Source organism: Apodemus sylvaticus, chromosome 4 (assembly GCF_947179515.1).
Source record: "Apodemus sylvaticus chromosome 4, mApoSyl1.1, whole genome shotgun sequence".
Classification (NCBI taxonomy): domain Eukaryota; kingdom Metazoa; phylum Chordata; class Mammalia; order Rodentia; family Muridae; genus Apodemus; species Apodemus sylvaticus.
This window is the reverse complement of record NC_067475.1, coordinates 64,847,932-64,865,480: the sequence shown is the minus strand read 5'-3', so window position 1 is coordinate 64,865,480 and position 17,549 is coordinate 64,847,932. Positions and strand designations below refer to the sequence as shown.

At 40.0% G+C, this 17,549-nt stretch overlaps 1 non-coding gene across 1 annotated transcript; it reads right to left on the bottom strand.

Moving 5' to 3' along the window:
* Positions 1-15,884: 15,884 nt before the first annotated feature.
* LOC127683878 (small nucleolar RNA SNORA44) lies at positions 15,885-16,014 on the bottom strand. Its single transcript, XR_007977664.1, has one exon. It is a non-coding gene; the product is annotated as a small nucleolar RNA SNORA44 (small nucleolar RNA).
* Between the last annotated feature and the right edge of the window lie 1,535 nt (positions 16,015-17,549).

Genomic DNA, 17,549 nt, shown 5'->3' with positions numbered 1-17,549 from the left:
CACAAAGAAAATCTTTTTGTCTCATAAAACAAAAAATAAAGAAACAAAAAAAAGAGAAGAGAAGAGATATGGGATGGAAAAAAGCATGCTTTCTGTAACTGTTAGATAAAAAAAAGTAACCCAGAGCCAACTCCATACAGAGGGGTAGTTGCAAGTAAAGAAAATTTGAGTGTACATTTCCACTTGGTTGTAGTTGAAGCTCTACCAACAAAGGGAAATGACTGGTAGAGCCTACTCTAGACCCTGATGTGAGGAATTAAGCAAGGGGTCTGGAGAAAGAAACAATTAATGCCCAGAGACAGTATGGCAGCATCCAGTGACCTTTGAGATGACCTTCCTGCATAGCACTGATCAGAGTAGCTAAACTACTTCTCACTTAAAGCAACACACCTACAAGAAACCAACTAGGGGACCTCTGAGAAATAAAGGAGAGTATCCCTCCAAAATGCTGCCTGGGTCCTGGTCTCCCACAGAACAGGAATGGGCTTTCACTGTGACCAAGTGGGCATATTTCTTAGCACAGCAAGCAAGAACATTTACAAATCCTGTTATTTGGGGCTTAAAATACAAATTGTGTACAGAAAAGGCTTAGGGTAATTTGAAGACTATAGGTTCATCACTTCAATGGGTGACACTTGGAAGCCTGTAATGGTAAACTGAAGAAAGAGAGAACTGCCTTCAGGCCTATTCTAGGCCTTTTAGTTCTTGTGGTGTTTTTGCGGGGGAGGGGTAATATTCTTTCCATAGACTATCCCATAATTCCACTTTTATACTTGGATGGTAGTTTCAGTAGGACATGGGCTAGCATATACTCTTCCAGGTATGCATACAATGGCAAAAATTTACTTTTCCTCTACAGCAATCTGCTCCTAAAGCAAGGAAGAATAGCATCAACCTGAAACACTTCCCTGTAGAAGAAAGGAAACACGGTACACACTTGGTGGGGATGACATTACAGAGTTTACAAAATGCAATATGTATATTCACATATTTATGGTATTTATGGAACATTTATTCCATCCTAAAACAGAAGGGAATCCTGTCAGTTGTGGTAACAAATGAAACTGGGATGAGATGAATTGAAATAAGGCAAACACAAAATGGAAATTTTTATATGTTCTCTCATGGATGAACGCTAAAAAGTGACTCAGAAAAGAGAGTGGTGATTGCTATAAGGTAGGAAGCAGGGAAGGTAGGAACATGGTAAGGGGTGGTCAGGTGACAGGGACCACAATATGGCAGAATACAATTAACCTTTATTTGATGAAGAACTGTAAATGAGGAATTTGAATACTCTCAACAAAAATAAATCATAAATGTTAAAGAAGTGGAAGTGTTGACTTAACTTGATCATTGCACATTGTGTATACATATTGAATTATCACAAATAAGTACAAAAATATATAAATATGTACACTTTTTAACAAGTGCAAACTAAAAACACATAGAGCGGTGACTGCCAATGCCGGAACATAGGCTTACTTCAACCTGGCTCTATGTTTTTTGTCATAATGTGGGTGACACTGTAACAAACAGTATTTGTGTTGCATTATGCTGAGTCGAGGGAGTCCTGCCTTTAGACGGTACATTTCATGAGGTATTTCTCAGTATAACAAAAATTGAAATCTTATGTGCATTCAATAGTAAATAGACAAAATTTTATTTTTTATTTCCACTTGAAAAGTTACATTTCGTATAAAGTTTACAAATAATGGTTTTGTTTTTGATTTTTCAGTATAAAAAAGTTGCCTTGATAGTATATTATGATATAATGCTAATTGCTTGTAGGATAGTTGATTTTCGTATGGAATCTTAATCTCTAAATGCCATCTTGTAAATATGGACGAATGTCACTAAGCATGTGTTTTGTATTTCGTTGCATCATATACTGCAACTAATAAGCCAAGGAATCGATATATAGAAGATGCATGTACTGTTTCTAAAAACTACAAACTAAGAATGATAAATTATCAATATAGTTTAGTGTTTATTTGCTAATTTTACTACACTTTTTTGTTATGTATATGTAGGAAAGCCATAGGGACTATAAATTCAATTTGAGTAAAGTTTAAAACAATACATTTTAGACACATAGGCGATTTGTCTGCCAGCCCGCCTGGCTCGGGGCCCGTGTCCTGCCCAGGGAGCTGTGGAAGGAGAGAAGCCCCGCCACCATAGATACTGCCTGCCGGGACAGAAAAGGATCACTAGGTACTGTATCACCCTGAGCTTTAGATCTCTGGTGGTGCAAACCTCCAGGAGTCTGCCTGCACTCAGGAACTGAGCACATAGGCGGGTTTGTCTGCCAGCCGCCGGGCACGAGGCCTGGGTCCTGCCCAGAGAACTGAGGAAGGAGAGAAGCCCTGCGGCCATACCCGCTGCTTGCCAGGACAGAAAAGGGTCACTAGGTACTGTAGCACCCTGAGCTTTAGATTTCTGGTGGTGCAAACCGCCAGGGGTCTGCCTACACTCAGGAACTGAGCACATAGAGGTTCATCTGCAAGCCAGTCCATCTCGGGACCTGGGTCCTATGTGAGAATCAACAGAGGGAGTGACCCCCACCACAACATCTTCGCTCCATAATAGAGCAGACAGAGAACACCTGGTTGACCTCGACAACCTAAGTATAACATTGCTTGAGGCAAGACTGAGAAGGGCTCCAAAGACACAAAAGAGGAAGGCAGAGCATATCAGTAATCTGTGCCAGAGGAAACCCAGTCATCCAGTGTTGCAGAGATAACCTTAAAGATCCACAGTAGGTTGAAGCACCAGGCAGTGACAATAAGACAATCTAACACCTGGGAGAACTAGATGGCTAAAGGCAAACGGAGGAACGTTACTAACAGAAACAAAGGCATTATGGCAGCATCTGAACCCAACTCTCCAACAATAGCAAGTCCTGGATACCCCAACACACCAGTAAAACAAGATTTGGATTTAAAATCACTGGTCATGATGCTGGTACAGGAACATATGAAGGACATACTTAAAGAAATTCAGGAGAAAATGGATCAAAAATTAGAAGCCCTTACAAGGGAAACACAAAAATCATTGAAAGAAATTCAGGAGAATACAAAAGCCAATAAGGAGGAAAGGCAAAAATCACTTAAAGAAATACAGGAGAACTTTGATCAACAGGCAGAAGTCATGAAAGAGGAAACACAAAAATCTCTTAAAGAATTAGAAGAAAACACAAACAAGCAAATGACGGAACTGAGCAAAAACTTCCAGGATCTAAAAACAGAAGTAGAAACAACTAAGAAAGCACAAAGGGAGACAACTTTGGAGATAGAAAACCTTGGGAAGAAATCAGGGACCATAGACGCAAATATCAACAACAGAATACAAGAGATAGAAGAAAGAATCTCAGATGCCGAAGATACCATAGAAACCATGGACTCAACAGTTAAAGAAAATGCAAAGTGCAAAAAACTTGTAACCCAAAATATCCAGGAAATCCAGGACAAAATGAGAAAGCCAAATCTAAGGATTATAGGCATTGATGAGAGGGAAGATTTACAACTTAAAGGGCCAGCAAATATCTTCAACAAAATCATGGAAGAAAACTTCCCTAACCTAAAGAGAGAGATGCCCATGAATATACAAGAAGCCTACAGAACTCTAAACAGACTGGACCAGAACAGAAATCCCTCCCGTCACATAATAATCAAAACCCCAAATGTACTAAACAAAGAAAGAATACTTAGGGCAGTAAGAGAAAAAGGGCAAGTAACATATAAAGGAAGACCAATCAGAATTACACCAGATTTCTCACCAGAGACCATGAAAGCTAGAAGATCCTGGGCAGAGCTCATGCAGACTCTAAGAGAACACAAATGCCAGCCGAGACTACTATACCCAGCGAAACTCTCAATTACTATAGATGGAGAAACCAAGGTATTCCATGACAAAACCAAATTTACACATTATCTTTCTACAAACCCAGCCCTACAAAGGATAATAGGGGGAAAACACCATTACAACGAAGGAAACTATACCCTGGAAAAAGCAGGTTATTAAGCTTCTTTCATCAAACCCAAAGAAGATAACCACACACGTATAAAATTAAAATCAAAAATGGTAGGAAGCAATAACCACTACTCCTTGATATCTCTTAACATCAATGGACTCAATTCCCCAATAAAAAGACATAGACTAACAGACTGGTTACATAAACAGGACCCTACATTTTGCTGCATACAGGAAACACACCTCAATGTCAAAGACAAAAACTACCTTAGAGTAAAAGGCTGGAAGACAATTCTACAAGCAAATGTTCCCAGGATACAAGCCGGAGTTGCCATTCCAATTTCAGATAAAATTGGCTTTCAACCTAATGTCATCAAAAGAGACATGGAAGGTCACTACTTGCTGGTCAAAGGAAAAATCCAACAAGAAGAACTCTCAATCCTGAATATCTATGCCCCAAATACAAGGGCGCCCTCATTCATAAAACAAACTTTACAAAAGCTCAAAGTACACATTGCACCTAACACAATAATAGTGGGTGACTTCAACCCTCCACTCTCACCAATGAACTGATCAGGAAAACAGAAACTAAACAGGGAGACAGTGAAACTAATTGAAGCTTTGAACCAATTGGAGTTAACAAATATATATATAGAACTTTTCTTTCCAAAACAAAAGAGTATAGCTTTTTCTCAGCACCTCATGGTACCTTCTCCAAAACTGATCATATGGTTGGTCACAAGACAGACCTCAACAAATATAAGAAGATTGAAATAATCCCATGCCTCCTATCAGATCACTATGGAGTAAAAGTGGTCTTTAATAACAGTAAAAACAACAGAAAGCCCACAAACATATGGAAACTGAACAATACTCTACTCAATGATACCTTGGTCAAGGAAGAAATAAAGAAAGAAATCAAAGATTTCTTAGAATTTAATGAAAATCAAGGCACAACATACACAAATCTGTGGGACACAATGAAAGCAGTGCTAAGAGGAAAACTCATAGCTTTGAGTGCCTCCAAAAAGAAATTCGAGAGAGCATACACTAGAAGATTAACAGAACAACTGAAAGCCCTGGAACAAGAAGAAGCTAATTCACCCAGGAGGAGAAGAAGACAGGAAATCATCAAACTCAGGGCTGAAATCAATCAAGTAGAAACCAAGTGAACCATACAAAGAATCAACAAAACCAAAAGCTGGTTCTTTGAAAAAAATCAACAAGATAGATAAACCCTTAGCCAGACTAACCAAAGGGCACAGAGAAAGTATCCAAATTAAAATTAGAAATGAAAATGGAGATATTACAACAGAAACTGAGGAAATTCAAAAAAAATCATCAGATCCTGCTACAATAACCTGTACTCAACAAAACTGGAGAATCTGGAGGAAGTGGACATTTTCTTAGACAGATACCAATTACGAAAATTAAACCAGGATCAAATAGACCATCTAAACACACCCATAACCCCTAAAGAAATAGAAGGGCTTATAGATAGCCTTCCAACCAAAAAAAGCACAGGACCAGATGGTTTCAGTGCAGAATTCTATCAGACCTTCGAAGAAGACTTAACACCAATACTCTTCAAACTTTTCCACCAAATAGAAACAGAAGGAACACTACCCAACTCCTTCTTCGAAGCCACTATTACGCTGATACCAAAACCACACAAAGATCCAACTAAGAAAGAGAATTTCAGGCCAATTTCCCTTATGAATATCGATGCAAAAAATACTCAATAAGATTCTTGCCCACCCAACCAACAAATTGGGAAAAGATCTTCACCAATCCTACATCAGATAGAGGGCTAATATCCAATATATATAAAGAACTCAAGAAGTTAGACTCCAGAAAACCAAACAACCCTATTAAAAAATGGGGTACAGAGTTAAACAAAGAATTCTCACCTGAAGAACTTACTGAGACTGAAGCACAAGAAAAGGATCTTAATTCCAATTTTATAAAGATAATAGAGGCCTTTAAAGAGGACATGAATATATCCCTTAAGGAAATATAGGAAATTACACTCAAACAGATAGAGACAATAAGAGAGGAAGCAAATAAATAGGAAGAAATACAGGAAATGAAATCAAACAGGTGAAGAATATGAGTAAAACTGTCCAGGACCTGAAAAGGGAAGTGGAAGCAATTAAGAAGACACATACTGGGGCAATCCTAGAGATTTAAAACCTAGGAAAGAGAAGAACAACAGACATAAGCATCACCAATAAAATACAGGACATGAAAGAGAGAATCTCAGGTGTAGAAGATATAACAGAAGAAACCAATGTATCAGTCAAAGAAAATGTAAAATCTAAAAAGTTCATGACATAAAATGTGCAGGAAATTTGGGACACTACAGAAAGACCAAACCTAAAAATAATAAAATTAGAAGGAGAAGGTTCCCAGCTTAAAGGCCCAGAAAACATCTTTAACAAAATCATAGTTGAAAATTTTGTTAACCTAAAAAAAGAGTGCCCATAAAGGTACATAAAGTTTACAGAACTCCAAACAGATTAGACCTGAAAAGAAAATCCTCGTGCCATAAATAATCAAAACAGAAATATACAGAACAAAGAAATAATTTCAAAGCAGCAAGGGGAAAAGTCTAAGAAACACATAAAGTTAGACTTATCAGAATTATATCTGATTTCTTATCTCAGACTCTTAAAGATAATAGGGCCTGGAAGAACCTAAGTGACCACAGAGTTCAGCCCAAACTATTATACCTAGCAAAACTTTCAGTTAACTATAGATGGAGAAATCAAGCTTTTCCATGACAAAGCAAAATTTAAACAAAACCTCTCCACTAACTCAGCCTTACAGAGGATACTAGAAGGAAAATTTCAACCCAATGAGGCTAACTATACTCAAGAAATCAAAATAAATAAATAATTTCAGACCACTAAAACCAATGCCACATATGCATACATACTCAACCACCACCAACATAAAAATAATAGGAAGTAACAATCATCGGTTATTAATATCTCTCAACATGAATTCCCCAGTAAAAAGATGCACACTAACAGAATGGATGTTTAAACAGAATCCATCATTCTTCTGTACACAAGAAACATATCTCAGCAACAAAGATAGTCATTATCTCAATATAAAGGGCTGGAAAAGTTTTTCCAAGCAAACAGACCTAAGAAACAAACTGGCGTAGCCATTCTCATATCTAATGAAAAAGACTTCCAATCAAAGCAATCAAAAGAAACAGGGAAGGACACTTCATACTCATCAAAGGAAAATCCACCAAGAGGGCATCTCAATTCTGAACATCAATGGCCCAAATGCAAGGGCACCCACATTAATAAAGAAAACATTGCTAAAGTGTAAATCACACATTGAACCTCACACATTAGTAGTGGGAGACCTAAACCTCCCACTCTCTCCAATGGAAAAGTAATTAAGACACAAAATAAATAGAGAAATAACAAAACTAACAAACCTAATAGATATGTACAGAATATTTCACCCAAACACCAAAGAATTTACCTTCTTCTCAGTACCTCACAGAACCTTTCCCAAAATTGATCATATGATAGGTCACAGAGTAATCCTCCATAGACACAAGAAGATTGAAATAACCCCATGCATCTTATTAGATCACCATGGATTAAAGCTGGACTTCGACAACCACAGAAAATCTACATGCACATGGAAACTGAGCAACTCACTACTCAGTGTTTGCTGGGTTGGGGAAGAAATAAAGAAAGAAATTAAAGACTTTCTGGATTCAATGAAAATGAGGGCACAGCATATCCAAACTTACCAGATATAATGAAAGCAGTGATACAAGGAAAGTTCATAGCACTAAGTGTCCTCATTAAGAAATTGGAGATTTCTCATATTAATTAACTAAAAGTACACCTGAAGACTCTAGGGGGAAAAAGAGACAAGCACACCCAGAAGGTGTAGATGGCAGGAAAGAAACAAACTCAGGGTTGAAATCAATCAATTAGAAACAAGGAGAAGAATACAAAGAATCAGCCAAACAAGGAGCTGGTTCTTTGAGAAAATCAACAAGATAGACATGTCCTTAGCCAAACTAACTAAAAGGCAGAAAGAGAATACCCAAATTAACAAAATCAGAAATGAAAAGGGCAATATAACAATGAACATTGAGGAAACTCAAAGAATCTTTAAGTCTTACTTCAACAGTCTATACTACATAAAATTGGAAAATCTAAATGAAATGGATGATTTTCTAGACATTACCTATTACCTATTACCAAAGTTAAATCAAGATCAGATAAACTATCTGAATATTCCTGTAATTCCTAAAGTAATAGAAGCAGTCATTAAAAGAACAACATAACAAGAACAACAAAAAAGTCCAGGGCCAGATGATTTTAGTGCAGAATTCTACCAGACTTTTAAAGAGTTAATGCCAATACTCCTTAAACTATTCTACAAAATAGAAACAGAAGGAACACTTCCAAACTCATTTTATGAGTTCACTCTAATCCCTAAACAACAAAGACTTAACAAAAGAAAGAGAATTTCAGAAAATTTCCCTTATGAACACTGATGCAAAAATACTCAATAAAATACTTGCAAATGGGCTAGAGAGATGTCTCCATGGTTAAGAGCACTGATTCCAGAGGTCCTGAGTTCAATTCCCAGAAACCACATGGTGGCTCACAACCATCTGTAATGGGATCTGATGTCTTCTTCTGGTTTGTCTACAGACAGCTATAGTGTACTCATACATAAAATAAATAAATACTTTTTAAAAAATACTCACAAACTGAGTTCAAAAAACACATCAATCACATCATTCACCATGATTAAATAGGCTTCATCTGAGGGATGCAGTGGTGGTTCAATATATGAAAATCCAACACCGTAAGCCATCACTTAAGCAAACTGAAAGAAAAAAAACACATGCTTATCTTACTAGATACAAACAAAGCCTTTGACAAAATCCAACACCCCTTCATGACAAAAGTCTTGGAGAGATCAGGGATACAAGGTGTATATATAAGCACAATAGAAGCAATATACACCAAGCCAATAGTGAACATCAAATTAAATGAGGAAAAACTTAAAACATTCCCACTAAAATCAAGGACAAGACAAGGCTGTCCACTCTCCCTCTATCTCTTCAATATAATACTTGAATTTCTAGCTAGAGCAATAAAACAACTAAAAAAGATCAAGAGGAGCTAAACTGGAAAGGAAGAAGTCAAAGTATTGCTACTTGCAGATGATATCAGTATACATAATTGACCCCAAAACTTCTATCAGAGAACTCCTACGGCTGATAAACACCTTCAGAAAAGTGGCTAGATACAAAATTAGCTCAAATAAGTAGCCCTCCTCTACACAAGTGATAAACAGGCAAGAAAAAAGCGAGTAGCCTTCACGATAGCCACAAATAACATGAAATACTTTGGTATTAACTCTAACCAAGCAAATGAAAGACTTGTATGAACTTCCAGTGTCTGAAGAAATAAATTGAGGAAGATATCAGAAGATGGAAAGATTTCTCGTGGACAGGTAGACTTAACATAGTGAAAATGGCCATCTTATCAAAAGCAGTCTACAGATTCAATGCAATCCCCATCAAAATTTCAACACAATTATTTAAAGTTCTTGAAAATAACAATTCTCAACTTCATATAAAAATCAAAAAAGCCAAGATAGCTAAAATGATCCTGAACAGTTAAAGAACTTATGGAGGTATCACAACCCTGACTTCAAGCAGTACCACAGAGAAATAGTAATAAAAACTGCATAATATATAGAAAGAGACAGGCAGATGAATGGAATCAAATCAAAGACCCTGAAATAAAACCTTACAACTACAGACATTTAACAATGAAAGCCAAACCATACAATGGAGGAGAGCATCTTCAACAAATGGTGCTGGTCTAACTGGACGTCTGGATATAGAAGAATGCAAATAGATCCATATTTATCACCCTGCATAAAACTCAATTCCAAATGGGTCAAGAATTCAATGTAAAACCAGACATACTTAATCTAATAGAACAGAAAGTGGGAAATAGCTTTGAACTCATTGGTACAGGAGACCAATGTTTCCTGAACAAAACACCAGTGGCTCAGGCACTAAGGTCCAGAATTAAAGTGTAACCTCATAAAACTGAAAAGCTTCTGTTTTTCAGACGACATCATTATTAGGATATTCACTAACTGTACATCTGACAGAGTAGACTAGTATCCAAAATATATAAAGAACTCAAAAAGTTAGAACTCAACAATCCAAATAAACCCATTAAAATGGGGTAAAGAGCTAAAAATGGGGTATAGAGAATACTCCACAGCAGAATCTCAAATGTCCAAGAAGCACTTAAAGATATGTTCAATGTCTTTAGTTGTGGGTTAAAATGGCTGCCCACATCCGGCCATGGCTCAGACCACTGGGTGAGGCAGATGTGGGGAATTTGACTGGGTGCACCCTATGCCATGGCCAGGTGGGCATTGGGCTGTGAGAAACCGCAGGAATACACTCTGGGGCTGGGGAAGGGCAGTCTGGAGTGGGGAATGGGCAGGGCTGGGCTTGTGGGTCCCGGGGCCTTCTAACTCATGGATGCTGTTGGATTGTTGAGGAAGAGCTGAGAATGGAGTGAAGGCCCACAGGCTGGGGGCTGAAGGGTAAGGGGGCATGGAGGAGAGCTCCAGCCAATTCCCAGTGTCTAGCAGTGCAGAGAGGCTTCCTGCTGGAGACTAGAGGAGGCTCTTTGGAGGAAGAACTGCTCCATTGCTACAGCACAACAGATCCAGATGAGAAAAGACAGTTCATGGTTTTAAAGTGTTTATTGTTGGTGGAGAGCTGTGATGAGACCATACCCCACTTTCTCAGGGCAGGCCTGAGGTTAGTAGAGGCAGGGAAAGGCAGAGAGAAGGGAAAAGTGGAGAAGTAGAGGCCAGCCATGACCACATGGAGAGAAGGGAGAAGAGCCCAAGAGGGCAAGCGAGAAAGGCAGGAGTAAGAGAGAGAGGGGGGAAGGGGGGAGGAGGAGGCAAGCAGCCCCTTTTATAGTGGGACAGGCCTACCTCGCTATTGCCAGGTAATTGTGGGGAGGAACATACCTGGACATTGCTCAACCAGAACACAGGCTACCTTTCACAGTCCTACAATTAGTCATCAGGGAAATACATTTCAAAATGGCCATGAGATTCCACCATACACCAATCAGAATGTCTAAGATAAAAAAAAAAAAAAAAAAAAAAAAAAAAAAAAAAAAAAAAAAAAAAAAAAAAAAAACCTCAAAGGACAGAAGATGCTTATAAGGTTGTGGAGTAAGGGGAATACTCTTCCAATACTGGAAGGGATGCAGACTTGTACAACCACTTTGGAAATCAATTTGGTGGTTTCTAAGAAGATTGCAAATGGTTCTACCTCAAGACCTAGCTATGCCACTCCTGGGTATATACCCAGAAGATGTTCCACCTACAAAGATGTTCCACATACTACAAAGATGCTTGCTCTACTATGTTCATTGCAGCTTTATTTGTCATAGCCAGAAACTGGAAACATCCTAGATGTCCGTCAACTGAAGAATAGGTATAGAAAATGTGACTTATTTCGACAATGTAATACTACTCAACCATTAAAAACAAAGACATCATGAACTTCACAGGCAAATGGATGGATGTAGAAAATCATTCTGAGTGAGGTAACCCAGATCCAAAAGGACATATATGGTATGTATCTCACTTTTAAGTGGGTATTAGCCATAAAGTACAGGAAAACCATGCTATAATCAACAGACCCAAAGAAGCCAAATAACAAGGAGGGCTCAAGGGAGGATGGTTGAATCTATTTCAGATATCTCAAAATAGATATTAGAGGTCGATGGAAGGAGAGAACTGTGTGGAAGAGAGTATGAGGAAGGGAAGGGGCAGAGATCAAATGTAGGGGGAGCAGGGAAGAGAGAAGGGAGATGGGGGGGGGCAACCAGCAATCTCTAGGATGTGCCAGAGACCTAAGATGGGGGGAGACCACAGAAGGTCTATAGGGGTGACTCTGACTGAGACTCCTAAGGGAATATAGATCATGAACTGGCCATCCGCCATAACCAAGCAGGATTCCCAGCGGAGGGATAAGGAGAGCAACCCCATGAAACCTCCTACCAAATGTGTCCTGTCTCCAAGATATGCAAGAACGAAGATAAAGCAGAAACTGAGGGAATAGCCAACCAATGAATGCCCTAAATTAAGACCCATCCCATAGGTAAGAACCAATCCCTGACGCTATTAATGATACTCTGTTATGCCTGCAAACAGGAACTTAAGATAACTGTCCTCTGAGACTCTTGAGCGTCCCAGAAGCCAATGGGACGAGATGTTTGGCTTGCACCCAAACATTAGATAGAGCTTGAGAAGTCTTACTAAACAGTCGGGAGAAGGATTGAGGGACCCAAAGAGGACAGAAACACCACAGGAAGACCAACAGAGTCAACTAACCTGGACCCTTGGACGCTCCCGGAGACTGAATCACTAACCAAAGAGCAAGCACTGGTTGGACCTAGGCCCCCTGCGCCTAAGTAGCAGATGAGCAGCTTAGTGTTCATGTGGTTCCCCCAAACAAGTGGGAAAGGGACTGTCTCTGAGCCTGCTGCCTACCTGTGGATCCTGAACCCTTAAATGGACAGCCTTGTTTGGCCTCAGTAGGAGAGGATGTGCCTAGTCCTGCAATGACTTGGTATGAGGGGATAATTTGAGCCTTGACCCTCAGAGGGGGCTTCTCCTTCTAAGGGGATTGGGGGAGGGGATATGTGAGGGGATAATTGGAGGAGAGGAAGAGCTGATATTGGGTTGTAAAAGATAATTATTTCATGGCACTAGCTCTGTTCTCAGTCTTTTTTTTTTTTTAAGATTTATTTATTTAGGATATGTGAGTATACTGTAATTGTCTTCAGACACCAGAAGAGGCATCAGATCCCATGAGAGATGGTTGTGAGCCACCATGTGTCAGAATTTGAACTCAGGGCCTTCAGAAGTGCAGTTGGTGCTCTTAATCCCTGAGCCATCTCTCCAGCCCCTCTGTTCACAGTCTTGGATTTGATTGACAGTCTATGTGACCAGTAGCAGAAGATATGATTGCTCCCTGGGAAGTGGTGGGGTGTGGTTGCATATGTGGCCCTTTCATTGAAAAGGGAATTTCCAAAATGAAAAGCTGTGGGGGTGAGTTCCCAAGGCCATCTAGTTCACTGCTTTCAGAAGGTCAAAAGCACTTAAGAGGCCATGGAAATTCTGGTCGGCACAGCCTGCTTTAAACACCCCCAGAAAGCACATGCATTCCATAGCCAGCAGCTCATTCAGCCAAGCAACTTCCTGCCAAGGGCTTCTTCGTGGCTTGAAAATGATTCCTCGAGGTATAATTCTTAGCTTTTAGGTTTTTTTTTTTTTATTTTTATTTTCTTCTCCTGAGAGACAAACAAGTTAGTCGCGCAAGACTAATGTGCCTGAGGAATGCTGCTTGCCCACAGGTGGTGATTTCAACACAAGAAACCTCATTCTGTTATCCATTTCTCCCCAGGTCTGAGGAATGGAGATTAGGTGGCCTTTCCAGGCAGGCAGAGGGCACTGCAAGGAGGCAGCTAGTTTACCTGAGTGTGAATAACTAAAATTCTTGAAATCTCAAGGTACAGTTTGTCAGGGAATACTTGCTGGTGCCAATAGCAACACAGGCTGGGGTGGGTGCAAATAAGGAGAGGGGGGAAGCAGGAGTTTAAGTCTATAAAAATGTGGAGCTGCATGGAACCGCGCTGGCCTTTAAGAAGGGCAAAGTGGAGGTCTCTCTCACCCAGGTAATGACTCTATGGGCCCCATAAGGAGATGGTTAAGTCAAACTGAGATAACTACGCTTAGGAGGGGATGTATGTCAATCACACTTTGCCTTTGACACAAGGAAATTCCTTGAAACTGAGACCGGAGAGTGGAAGGGAGGGAGAATGTCTCCTGATGTGGGTGGCCAGGAAACCAGGGGCCAGAAAAGCATGGGAGGAGAGAGAGAGAGAGAAAAAGAGTCAGAGGGGGTGGGGGGAGCACAAGATTGAATTCTAATCAAAATGCTATGAGGCGTTCACACCAGGCCTTGAGAGAATATTAACAAGGTTACAGAGGGGGTGCCTTTAGCCCCAGGAATTATTAGTGAATATGGAATTATATTTGCACAAACACTACCAGATGCAAGGAGGTAAATGTCCTGCAGATGTGGAAGGGGCCAGCGTATGCTCCAAATAGGCGGCAGCTTTGTTTGTTTTTCCATCTTCCAGAGTCTCCCAGCACCGGGGCAGCACGTTTCTGAGGGGTTACATTTCTGGAATGACCACCACACCATGAACCCCAGTTTCCCAAATTCTGCTTCATCAGCCCCCATGGTCCTCAGCCAAGGACCAGGCAGAGTAGCCCTGAGGCAGGTTTGACTAGCTCCCCTTTAAGGGGGGGGAGGACAGTCTAAGATTCCTAGAAGGAATTTCATGAAAGATGAAAGAGATCAGAGCCAGGTACATCACAGCGGCTTCCGAGAGGACTGTGAATACAGATGTGACCTGCAAACAAAGGAGGCTAGGTGTTCTGTTGTTCTGTTATACCTTCCCCTGGTTTAATTTAGATTCATCACTGCCGGAAAGGACATACTCTATTTCTAACTTTGTGACAAGACACTATTTTCAGAGAGTCTCCTGAATACAAGCCCATGAATCCCTTCAGTAGTCATTTTGAGGTCCAGTTGTTGAGGGATATTGAATGGTTGTGAGGTGAGACGGATCAGTGGGTGAAAGTGCCTCCCTCCAAGGCTGGGAATCATTCCATACAGTGGAAGGAGAGAATTGGGTCCTGCAAATTGTGATCTGACATCCACATATGCATCATGGCATACACTTGTACTCCTCCCCACCCCACCTCCACCCCCACAAACACATACACACAAACACATACAGACACAGATAAATAAATAAGTAAAATATAATTTAAAAAATTGAAGACATGGACATAGCGAGCCAAGTTTCAGACGATTGATAAGACATGTAGACACAGGGACTCTTAAAGCTAGCCTCATGAGTCTTCACAGGGGCTCGGTCAATGTTGGTTATATCACTGCACGGTTATATGTTCTTATACAGTTCATCAAGTTAAAGCACTTAATGCCAATTAGTTACTATTGCCCTGAATTCCCTTGTCACATTTTTCTCTGGATAGGATGGTATGCAGTTGGGTTGAGAACACATTTAGCTTGAAGAGAGTGGAACACATTATACAGATCATATAACTTTGCTGTAGAGTTGATTGCTAGTTGTATTTAGATGAATGGATTCCAGAAAAACTCTTATTGGCTGCTCTGTGATCTGGGCAACCAAGAGATAGTATCCTGGGACATGACTATATCCTACCCAGCTCTGACAGCGGTGGAAGAAAAACAAGACTTGAAATGCAAAGCCAGATGCCAGCAGGGAGAAGTTGTCTAGATCTGTGACTCTTGATGTCTCAAATTTCTAACAAAGGGGTTCTCAATCCCATGACAATCATAAATCCGTGCGAGTGGCATTGGGAACAATGAGCCACACGTTCTGACGGGAGTGTTCCTAAGCTAGCCACAATAAAAAAGCAAATCTTGATTAACCAAACTGAAGAGGAAAGTTACAATGTCCCTATTCTGCCTGTGCAGTGTGATGTAATAAAAGAGTTGTCTTTGGAAGAAACTGTCAGAATCTGCAGCACAGTTGTATCTGTGGATAACAAGAATGTTCCAGACAGCTACGAAGAGCCTTGCTAGTTGTTTTCCTGGACTGGCTAATGTTTGTACTTTCTCAGCTTCTTCCAAATTAGCATGTTGTTTCATTTTCTCTTCTCCCTAATTTTTTGTTTTGTTTTTTTAACTTATTTTATTTTATTTTATTTTATTTTATTTTATTTTATTTTATTTTTAAACCATGTATAGGAAAGCTGAGTGGCAGCTCTAGGCACTGTGCTGACCTGGGCTGTCCAAGTTTCTCCAGTTACTCTCTTCTACAGTTGGAGATCCCATGGCCACAACCAGCCATGGCCCTTGGAAACATGCTGATGACATCTCTTTCTACCCAAATATTTACTCGACTACTTCATATTAAAGCCAGAATTGCATTGTTTTTCCTAAGTAAGACTACCAGAATTGAATGAGTCTCAGACCCACATCACCTGGATTTGGCCCCGGTGCCATGTGCTGTGTGTCCCCTTCCCATACTCTCTTATTCCCACCATCAGTACACGAGGCAGGCTCTGCTCATACGCCTGACTTTCTTTCCACATAGCTTTGAGTCAAGGTCTGCCTTATGTAGAGGAAGACATTTATCCTAGCGCTCTTCTCAGTCCCATCCCCACCAGAGGGCATGCTGAATGCTGAGGAGTTTTCTGTGCTTTATCTAGGGTCCAAATGACTTCCGTTGACACCACCTCCACTGTCCCCACATGCCCCTTACCTGCCTCACAGTTGATAGATCTTAAAATTCTCACTGGCAGGCTTTGTTTCCTCTGATGGGGAACATCTTGTGGGTTTTTCTGGCAGTTCCCCGTTCTTATAATATTTTCAGGTATTTACAGACTGTAGGGGGGAAATAGAAAAGCTACTCCAAAATATCTGGGTGGAAGGATTTTTGGAACTACAATGATTTAGGCATCTTATAACTGAACTTCAATACACATTTCCTCCAGAAAGCTACCATGCAGTTCTCTTTTGACCCTCATTTACTGTAGGCTACTCACACCCACATTGAACGTTTATTCATATTCTCATCCTTCAGAGAAGACAGAATCAATAATCCCTTATAATACCTGCAACATAAATAACATTTGTTCATTTCAAAACATCATGAGGACCCAGCACAATTTCCAACCATATAAAGTCTGAAATGAGCTGAAGTTTGGTTTTTTGTTGTTTGTTCGTTTGTTTGTGTTTTACTTCAGTACTACTCAGCATCTATCATATTGCCTTTAAAATGAAAAAGAAACAAGTTAATTTTTATCAAAACAAAACACCTCACTTCTGCACGGAACAAAAGTCCAAGGATCTCCTGACCCAACTCCCTAGGTCCTTGTGTATGACTTCAGCTACTTAGATATAATAGCAGTGTATGGTACTGCCTCCAAGTCTGTAGCTGTAAAATTAGATGGTGTTATTTCTTTCCCATTGCAAAAAGTGTCATGAGCCCTGAAAGTTAAATGATTAATGACCGAAAGCTCCTACACAAACATGAATACTTAATAACAAAAATAGCTCCTCTTTGCCAAGTGATAGGCAGCAATCACCTGATGCTAAGCCTTGATCTAGTTTTAAGGCAACCGAGATAAACCCTTACCGTGCTTCAGACAGTCTGGTATTCTCTGACTTCCTCCACTAACAAATCCCCTGTCAGACTCAGACTTCACCCCAGTAGTGTGAAATCTCCTCTCTTTTTGTGGAGGACTCACACACAGGACACCTCCAGTGCAGGCCACTGAAGGATCAGTATAACTTCTCTTTTTCAAGGAACATGCCTCTTTTCCTTATATTACAAAAGTATTAGGAAAGTTGTGTGAGATCAAATGTTTCAACAAGTTTTCATTCAGTTTAGACACTTCCT